Source organism: Myotis lucifugus, unplaced genomic scaffold (assembly GCF_000147115.1).
Source record: "Myotis lucifugus unplaced genomic scaffold, Myoluc2.0 scaffold_211, whole genome shotgun sequence".
In the NCBI taxonomy this organism is placed as follows: Eukaryota; Metazoa; Chordata; class Mammalia; order Chiroptera; family Vespertilionidae; genus Myotis; species Myotis lucifugus.
The window spans coordinates 562,524-571,416 of NW_005871259.1; positions in this window are offsets into that span (position 1 = coordinate 562,524).

Sequence of the window (8,893 nt, forward strand, 5' to 3'; positions counted from 1 at the left end):
GAGAACCTCGATGACAGAATTGAGCCACTGCCATTGCCTTGGAACAATCCCATGTCCAGACTTCTTTTAGTATAGAGTATAACTATTGTAATTTGGTCTTCTGTTACTTGGTAATACAAATGTGCATTTCAGAAGGAATATTAAGTACTTAGAATCCCCTTTGAGATCTAATAAAAATAATTATTTATACTTATAAAGATTTTTCTATATTTCAAAGTCTTGTCATACCTCTATGATTTCACTACAAATTTGAACTTTAATTACAATTTGATTTGATTTTTTTCTGTCCCAGATATTTATTACCCCTTCCTAGAGAGGTTTTTGCTAAAAGTGTAGATTTGGAATCAGAGAGACCAGAGTCACATTTTACTAGACATTTGAATGGGAAAATTACTTAATTTCTCTGATACCTAATTGCCTCGCTTAAAAATAATATCTAGGGCTGTTACTGAGATGACATAAGTAACAGGATTCTCTAAATCTTGGTACAAAATGAAAACAAACAAAAAAATACAGAGGAAAAAAGAGAAGGAGGAAATAGGGGTGGGTAAAAACAAATTGAAACAGGAGGAAGAAGAGAAGGAAAACAAAAGAAGAAGAAAAAGAAAAGGAGGAGGGGGCTAAAGAAAAAGTGGAAGAATAGGCAAGAAAAAGGGGAGAAGGAGTAAGAAGACAAAGGAAGGCAAGGAGGGAAAATTGGAGGAAGAGAAGAGGAGGAGGTTCAGAAGATGAGAGGAAGAGAAAAATGATGATGATGATGATGATGACCATGGCAGTGACAATGGCCATGATTTTAACCCAGAGAAGAACTAAGAAAGAGGTTAAGATAAATTTTAGCGCACACACAAAAACCCCCCATCATCTGTGTCTTAATACTAGTACAGTGTGATTTCCCTCCCCCCCTTAAAGCTTTGCTATTATATATGGTTGACCCTCATGCAGTTTAAATCTTGTTACTCCAAATACCACTACAAAGAAAATTGCAAAGGATTATAAACCTTGGGCAATAGTCCTCATATTTCAAAGAAGTGGTTGATTCATTAAGATTCCAGTGCAATCAAAGAACTTGGAGAAGTCCCTGGAGTTTGTTTTAGTCAAATGTGAGGTACAGCTAAATTAAACGAATAAAAAATTAAATGAGTGATTCATTGGGTTTCTTCTATAATGACCAGGTGTCCTTCTTCTTCAGTGATGACAGGATAAGAGGAAAGAGGCTTTTTTTCTCATGCTAGAGGGAGGTCTTGACAGTGAGGGCTGATAAAAGACCCTCAGTTACTATCCCATTGGTTACAAGCCATTTCCTACACAGAGTCTAAGAAAAAACTTGACTGGTTTTGTGCAGTCACGGTAAAGTGTAGCATAAAGCAACATAGGTGGAGGACTAAAAAGATCTCTCAGAGGACCTTCTGGGCCTACACTATTGTACTGAAGCCATCGTGGGAAGTTGGAAGAGGGGTCTTTCCATTTACTTCCCTAGGTTTGTTTGTATCAGCTCTCTGCCTGTCTCACTGTCTCTCTCAGATGCTGTCGTGAGTCCTCCATCTGCAGCTCTCTCCTTCCTGCTATAAGAAACACATGCAACCTTTCCCTTTATCTGTCCTACCTACTCCACACCACTTATGTTTCCAGCTTTCCTTGGTATGCATTTGAGCCTGAGATTTACCAACTTTCCCAAGTGCCATATTCCCACTAGATCCCCCTCCGTTTCAGATTGGATTATCTCTAGCAACCATCTCTCAGACACAACCATGGATATTATTGCTAGTTCTCATTCTCCCCTCTAGGAGGTTAGAGCTTGAGCTAATGCTGCCTTCATCACCCTAACCTCCATCCTCTGGCCTGATGCCCTTACCTTCTGCATTTAAGCTTTCACTTTGGAATCTTATTACCTTTCTTTGCAATTCCAGTAGAGTGACTTCACCCAAGAAAGGCAAAGGAAGGAAACTCTTGCATTGACCTGAATTAATAACGGAGAAATGAGAGAAGTCTAATCTTTTCAGGGCAGAAGATGTGTGCATTGTTTGTTGTGAGGAGCCCTTGGGAGGGGCAGATTTCAAGGTCAGCATTGATGTGGCACATTTTTCAATTAGACAATGTACTGTATGGCATTTCCCTTCCTCCCCCAACCCCTTCTCTTTTATTACCACATGACTTCATCTCCCCGTGTGACTGACAGAGCCCATTGGGCTCAACACTGATAAAAAACATCTGGGGGAGAAAAATTGCAATTTAGAAAACAATTAAGTACATCAATTTCAATTCATTTAGTTGGCCAGAGAAAGAAAAGTTCTTTCAAAGAGGTAACTTGATCTACAGTGGTCATGGATTAAAGGGCAGTAGATCCATTTTCTCCAGGTCATAGAGTGGAGGAATGCATCTTAGCTCAGAGGTCTAAACGCAGACACACACTCCTTGTTGCAAATTTTAAAAAAGAATAAACCACTGAGACGTTCCCTAATTTTCTCATTTCTTCTCATGTTTAAGACATTCTTTTTCTATTCTTAATTCCCAAGAACTTAAGTGCTTCCTTGAAGGGTGTGTGTTTCTCTCAAATGCTCACCATATGCTCATTTGTTATGGGAGCTGTGTAAGTGAACCTTGGTTTACTGTTCAAGACCCTATCCAAAGGACTCAAGGGTAGTGTGTGTGTGTGTGTGTGTGTGTGTGTGTGTGTGTGTATTTACTGACTTACCCTTTAACTCACTAGCTCTTTGAACACCCACCCATGGGTTCATTTTTTAAGGTACTCAGAACCTTTACCAATCATGGCATAACTTTTCATTCGCAAAACCTTGTACGAAGAATTTTAATACCAACAAACTTGTCCTGGGTGCCTCCTCCCTTGCCAGAAACATATACCGAGGTATTTTATTGATCATCTATTATAACACAGCCACTGTGATTTACCCCTTGATTATAATATCTCATTTTCTTGTCACGTCTATTACATTAAGTAGGTATTATCATTCCCATTCCTAGTTTAAGGCATTAAGATTCTTACCCACATAAAAGAGGAAAGAGTTGAATCAGATTTCTCACCTTCTTAGGTTCATGCTCTAAATATCACAGACAGAAAAATAACAACCTAGAAAATAAACTGGAAAGTAAGTTCCAGTGGTAACTCTGAATTAAAATTTCCTGGTTACATTTAATTAAGAGAACATATATAAAATAACTATTTAGTGCCTGGCCCAAAGTAGTTCCTCAGTAAGTGATGGCTATAATTATTACATAAATCCATCTTTACTTAATTCCTCTATCTCACCCTCAGTTTTCCTTGGGATTATCAAGTATACCGCTAAAGTTTTATTATAGTCCCCACTTAACATCCTTACCTAGCTGATCTGAAGACCTAAAAGCAAAATCCAGGAGCAGGCATTTTATGTTATCTGACTGAGAATATTAACTATCAGGAAATCTCACTTTAGGAAGGGGCCAACAGATGGAAAAGTTCCTAAAGGAGACCTCGCTCATTTTCTATTAAAGTCTGCCTTGGGAACCAGCTTAAAACATACCCTCTATCACAGCATGTGTTTAATTTTGCCTACTGTAGACAAGGAATGCAATTACAAGAATACCGTGAGGCCATATGGAAGTGTAGGGTTGGGCATACTCATTTTGTAATGAGCCAGAGCTGCCTGACAGGATCATTCAACAAGTGGACCACATTGGCACTAGGAGGGCTGGAGGCTAGGAAACATGAACAAAGAGAGGATTCCACATTAGTGAACGGATGGTAAAGTACAGAGGATGTGTGGGCTAGAGGCATTTGAGAGGCAGGGGGAGTGGAAAGAGGAGCCACTGGTGGGGCTGTGGTTGAACCCAGAAGCCTATAGGCTTTTGAAATTCATGGGTCTGGGCTCCTGGGTAGAGAATCCAGGGGTGATTTTAAGCTCAGCCAAGTCAGAAGATTGCTGAGAAGAGTTTACTTGATTTAATTGTAGAGGTAGCAGGATGAAAAATACCTAATTCCAAAATCATTGCTATAGTTGAGAAATGAGGAGATAGATCATTGGGAATTAGAGTGTTTAAGGCATACCTGCTAGAGCAGGGATTCTCAACCTGTGGGTCGCGACCCCTTTGGGGGTCAAAAGACCCTTTCACAGGGGTCACCTAAGACCATCGGAAAACACATATATAATTACATATTGTTTTGTGATTAATCACTATGCTTTAGTTATGTTCAATTTGTAACAATGAAATTGGGGTCACCACAACATGAGGAACGGTATTAAAGGATCGCGGCATTAGGAAGGTTGAGAACCACTGTGCTAGAGGAACTTCCCTGGTAGAATTTGGTGAGATGAGAAGAAATCAGGATGGCTTGCTTGTCAGAGGTGAAACAATCAAACAATAGTAAGAAGGCAAGAGTGAGGATGGTGACTGCAAGAAAAACATGGAACTGAAACTGAGCACCGTGCCACCCCATCAGCCATGAGTCCAATTAGCAAGCAAGGAGGAGGTCATGCGTTTGGTTTCTTGTTGATAATAGAAACAGGACAGCCTCCTTCTTCTGGACAAATGTGCTTGCTGAGGAAGGGAAAAGTTTTCATGATATGTTGGTTTTTGTTTTTATGTTTTGTTGGTTGGTTTGGTTTTTAACCTCTCAAGGTCAGCTCAAGGCAATAAGACAATTAAATCCAAGGGACTGCAGAATTTGTCAGAACCATTTATCTTCCTTGACTTTAAAAGGCATAAAATGTTACCAAATAAGATTTCCAGCCTTTCTGGCCTCTGTTTCTACCCAAAATGCCCCATGACAACTACCCTCTGAGCGGCAACAGCCTCTTCAGATCACAAAGAACCCTGGAGCTTGCTAATAAAACGAAAATGATTTTCCATACAAAGAAACCAGATCTCCCCTGCACACCTAAGAAGACTTGGCTTCAGATGTAGTTGAAGGTTTGGGGTGGGGTTATCATTTTTATATTACAAACGCTCACTCTGAGCTTGAATTTTCATGTGATTCTTTCAAGCACAACAGAACCCCCTGTCAGGATATACATGGCAACTGCATTCTTGAGACAGCTGTAAATTCGCCTGCCCTTCCTTTTCTCTCTTGGACTTTAGGTTCCTTTCAGGGACCCAGAAGGATTGTTTCTGTGGAATCTAGTTTTCCCTAGTTTAACCGAAAATAGAAACCTGCTCTACAGCATCAACAAATCTTAATAGGCAGGTTCTGAACCAAAAGAATCATGTCCCTGGGCTGAATTGCTTAGTACAGTAAAAAATTCTCCATGTGGATTAAAAGGAAAAAGAGAGAGGGAGAGACAGACAGGGAGAACTTTTCTTCATCTTTTTATTTATAAAACACTTCTGAGCTTATTGGCAGGAAGGCACAATCTACTGTAACATTCAGGGTGGTCCATTTAAAACAGTGCCTTCAACACAGGCTAGCTGTAAGTGTGGCCCATAAGTGGGTCACCAGATGTATTGTTATGTCATTCCTTCCTGCCATTGTAAAACCAGGCAAGGCTTTCAGGGTTGGGAGGATACGTGGAAATGCAGGGAGGCTGTTGAGCCATAGAACTGTGAGAAGAAAGAAATCCACAAGGAAGCCTGGTAACTGGAAAGTAAAATCTGAGCAAAAAATAGGAAATGTGTTCAGTCTCAGTGCTAGCGTCTCTGTTCTCATCAGGACTGTTTGGGTTTTTTGTTTTGTTTGGGGTTGTTATTTTTGTTTGTTTTGTTTTTGTGTGCCGCCCCGATGGTTGCATTTCATTTGCCCATTCAGCACATATTTATTGAGCTTCTACTCTGGCAGCCCTCTATGGAATGCTGAGGACATGATACTATAAAAGCAAAGGCAGTGCCTTCCAGAGACTGCGTTCTAGAGATAAACAAATATGTCCATGGTATGTTCTACATAATGTCAGATAGTGATGCTGCTTTAGAGAAAAATACAGCAAGTGAGGAGGGAAGGGGAGAATTTGGAAAGGCCTCTTGAATCAAGTAACTTTATTATAGCGGAGACCTGAAGGCAGTGGCAAGGTGAGCCATGTGCACACCAAGCAGATGAACAGCAAGTTCAGAGGCCCGGAGAGGCATGAGCGCACAGTCATTCCGGGAACAGCAAAGTGAGTGTAGGTCCTTGTGAGACCAGCTTTATTTTACTCAGACCTTCCTAAAGTTAAAGATAAGGAGTGGAAGAAATATGGGACAGAACTGGGATCCTTATTTATTAACTAAAAGTAGAAATTGAGGTAGAGACAATTAACCTACTTCCCGTGTCCCTGAGCCAGTGACCACAGAGTGTGCTGTATGGCTAGTGGGGACTCCCCAGAGTGAGGGAAGAGAGGGGAGAATTTTGCCATAAATGGAGGCAACCACTTTTTGAATGAAGATTAGGCAACCATTGTGAGCTCTGTCCAAGGCCATGGCCATTTCAGAGTCTGCACAGGTATTCTGGTAAGGTTAGTATGAAATTTTGTATTACCAATAGGGTTGTCAAAGTACAACTGAAATAAACTTCCTGTTTCCTAGAAAGTTTGCTATTAAGGACAGAAAAGGGAAAAGTCATTTTACTCAATGTTCGCTCTGCTCCTTCCCCCTCATCCTGCCTTAACCTGATGCATTGGCCTCTTCAAAGTTGGAGAGGTGTCATTTCATTTCTCAAAAGCAGAGCTGAAGGGTGCCGAAGGAGAGAAAGCCTGGTCTCAGCCACCTGGTGTGAAGGCCCCGAAATGCTAGGGAGCCTGCAATGAGAGGCTTTACTGGCAGGGATCTGCTGCCTCCTCCTGAACTTTAGGCCACAATCATGAGATGATTTTTTTCCTTCCAACGGGTCTTTGAAGACTGTCTTCAGGATCTTTTTCCAGTATTGTCTACAAGTTGTTCACATGTTCTGTAGGTCATAACTCCAAAAGTTTGATCTGCCTCTTTACTTCCAGCTTGGCCCTGATCAGTTCAAACAGAAACAGAGAAGCAGAGAAATGTGGGCTTTTAAATGACTCATTTATTCAACCAACATTCATTGAACACCTACTACATGCTAAGCATTGTTCCTAGAGGCTGGGAGTGAAACTGTGAACAGCAGTGAAACCGTGTGGGAGAATGTGCAGAAAGAGGGAAACTTCTTCCCTGTCCAGATCCACCGTCATCCTCTGATTTTTATGGGGACCCCATTCAGAGAATTTCACTGAAGCACTAATTTCATAAACGCCCCTGAGTGGAATTTCAAAGAATCCAAGATTCATTAACCAAGGAGAAAGGCCTTTCTAGATCTTAACATGTAAATGAGGCATCCCCACTCCATTATCTTCTATCTTGTATGTTTGCTTCATAACATTGACCATAATTAAAATCATTGTTCATTTCATGTCTGCCCTTCGCCAAATTAAAATGATTTAAATCTGTTTTGCTCCCCATGGTATCTCCAGTCCTCACACAATGCTTGGCATGTATTAGGCATCAAATGAGTACTTGTCAGCTTAGTGGATGAGTAAACAGTTGAGCAAATAAATCATGTCCTTCTTATTCACTTGAAAAGTTTGGAAATTTTTCTTATATCCATGTTTGAAGGAGGGGTCATGATTATCACATTCCATCACATTAAAGAAATTCATAATTATTTCCCACAGAAATTAGAATTTACATATACATGTTCATACACTAAGTCACTTGGCCTCACCCCTCTTCCTGATTATTGGGCTAAACCTACAAGGGAAAAGTGACTTGAACATCTACACCAAGCTCCAGATCAGGGCCTGTATTAAGAGCACTCCTCTTTCCTTACCCAAGGGTCTAATATTCCACATTAGATTATTTGGGCTCTTGATCCTTAAGCCATTTTTTTTCTGAAGTCAGGCCTTATGGCCCCAAAATCTGCCCACATTCCAGAGAAGGTTAAGTAGGGTGTCTTATTAATCTCTGTCTGGACCCTGTCCTCAGATTAGCAACCACTAAATGTAATCACTGTGATGAGGAATAAAGGGCCTGGCCCATACAAAGTTTAGCCAATGAACGGCTGCCGCTCTGAGACCAGCTGTCCATAACTTCACACCTCTTCCAGGCACAGCACATTGACTGAGAGAAGTACCTTGCTCTCACTACTAAGCCGCCAGCCATCACTCCAAAAGGTGTGCTGAGAAGTCCTTCTGAGCTAGAGAAAGTGCCAAAGACTGATATTCTAGAGACAGACTATCATTTCACGTCAAGAAATGGTAGCTGGACCCAGAGCAACACTCAGAAAGACCTAATGAATGGACTCAAATGCCCCCGGGTATTTCATTGTTTGGTGGGTCTGGTTCTCATAATTTAAATTTCAGTTTTAACAATACATATTGTCAGAGAACATCTGGTAGACACAGAGGGCTGTCTGCCACATTCCTTTTTCCTTCTTGACAAATATTCCTAGAGGGGCTGAGACACAGACAATCATCCATGACATCCTTTTGTTCTTATTGCAACAACCCAAATCCTTTCTATACATATGTTTAATCCGGTGGTGCAGGAAAATTGTAGCCTTCTTACTCTTGCTAAGGTCCCAAGAGCAAGGCCTGGCTGCCTTCCCAAGGCACTGTTCTTCAAGAGTTCCTATCAGGAGACTGTTTAGCTGCATCTCTCGTGCATAGCTTGAACGTGTTACATGATTTTAAATTGTCCTATTACTTCCTGATGTCAGTCACTGAAGACACTCAGACACTGAAAACAATTTTGGAGCTTCTTCCCACCTCTCCTCCTCCTTTAACTGTCTCCCTCAACTGTGGCCCACAGCTGGGGTGGATAGAATGGAATACACACAGCCATATTGTGCAAGTGATTGGACAAGAAGTGAGACACAGTGCCAAGCCACTGATGACCCCTCTCCCAGTGAAGTGAGAACTGAGAGCAAGCTCAAGAATCAACAAGAGAGAGTGAGTCACTCTGTCAGCTGCACTCTTGTCCCTGAATT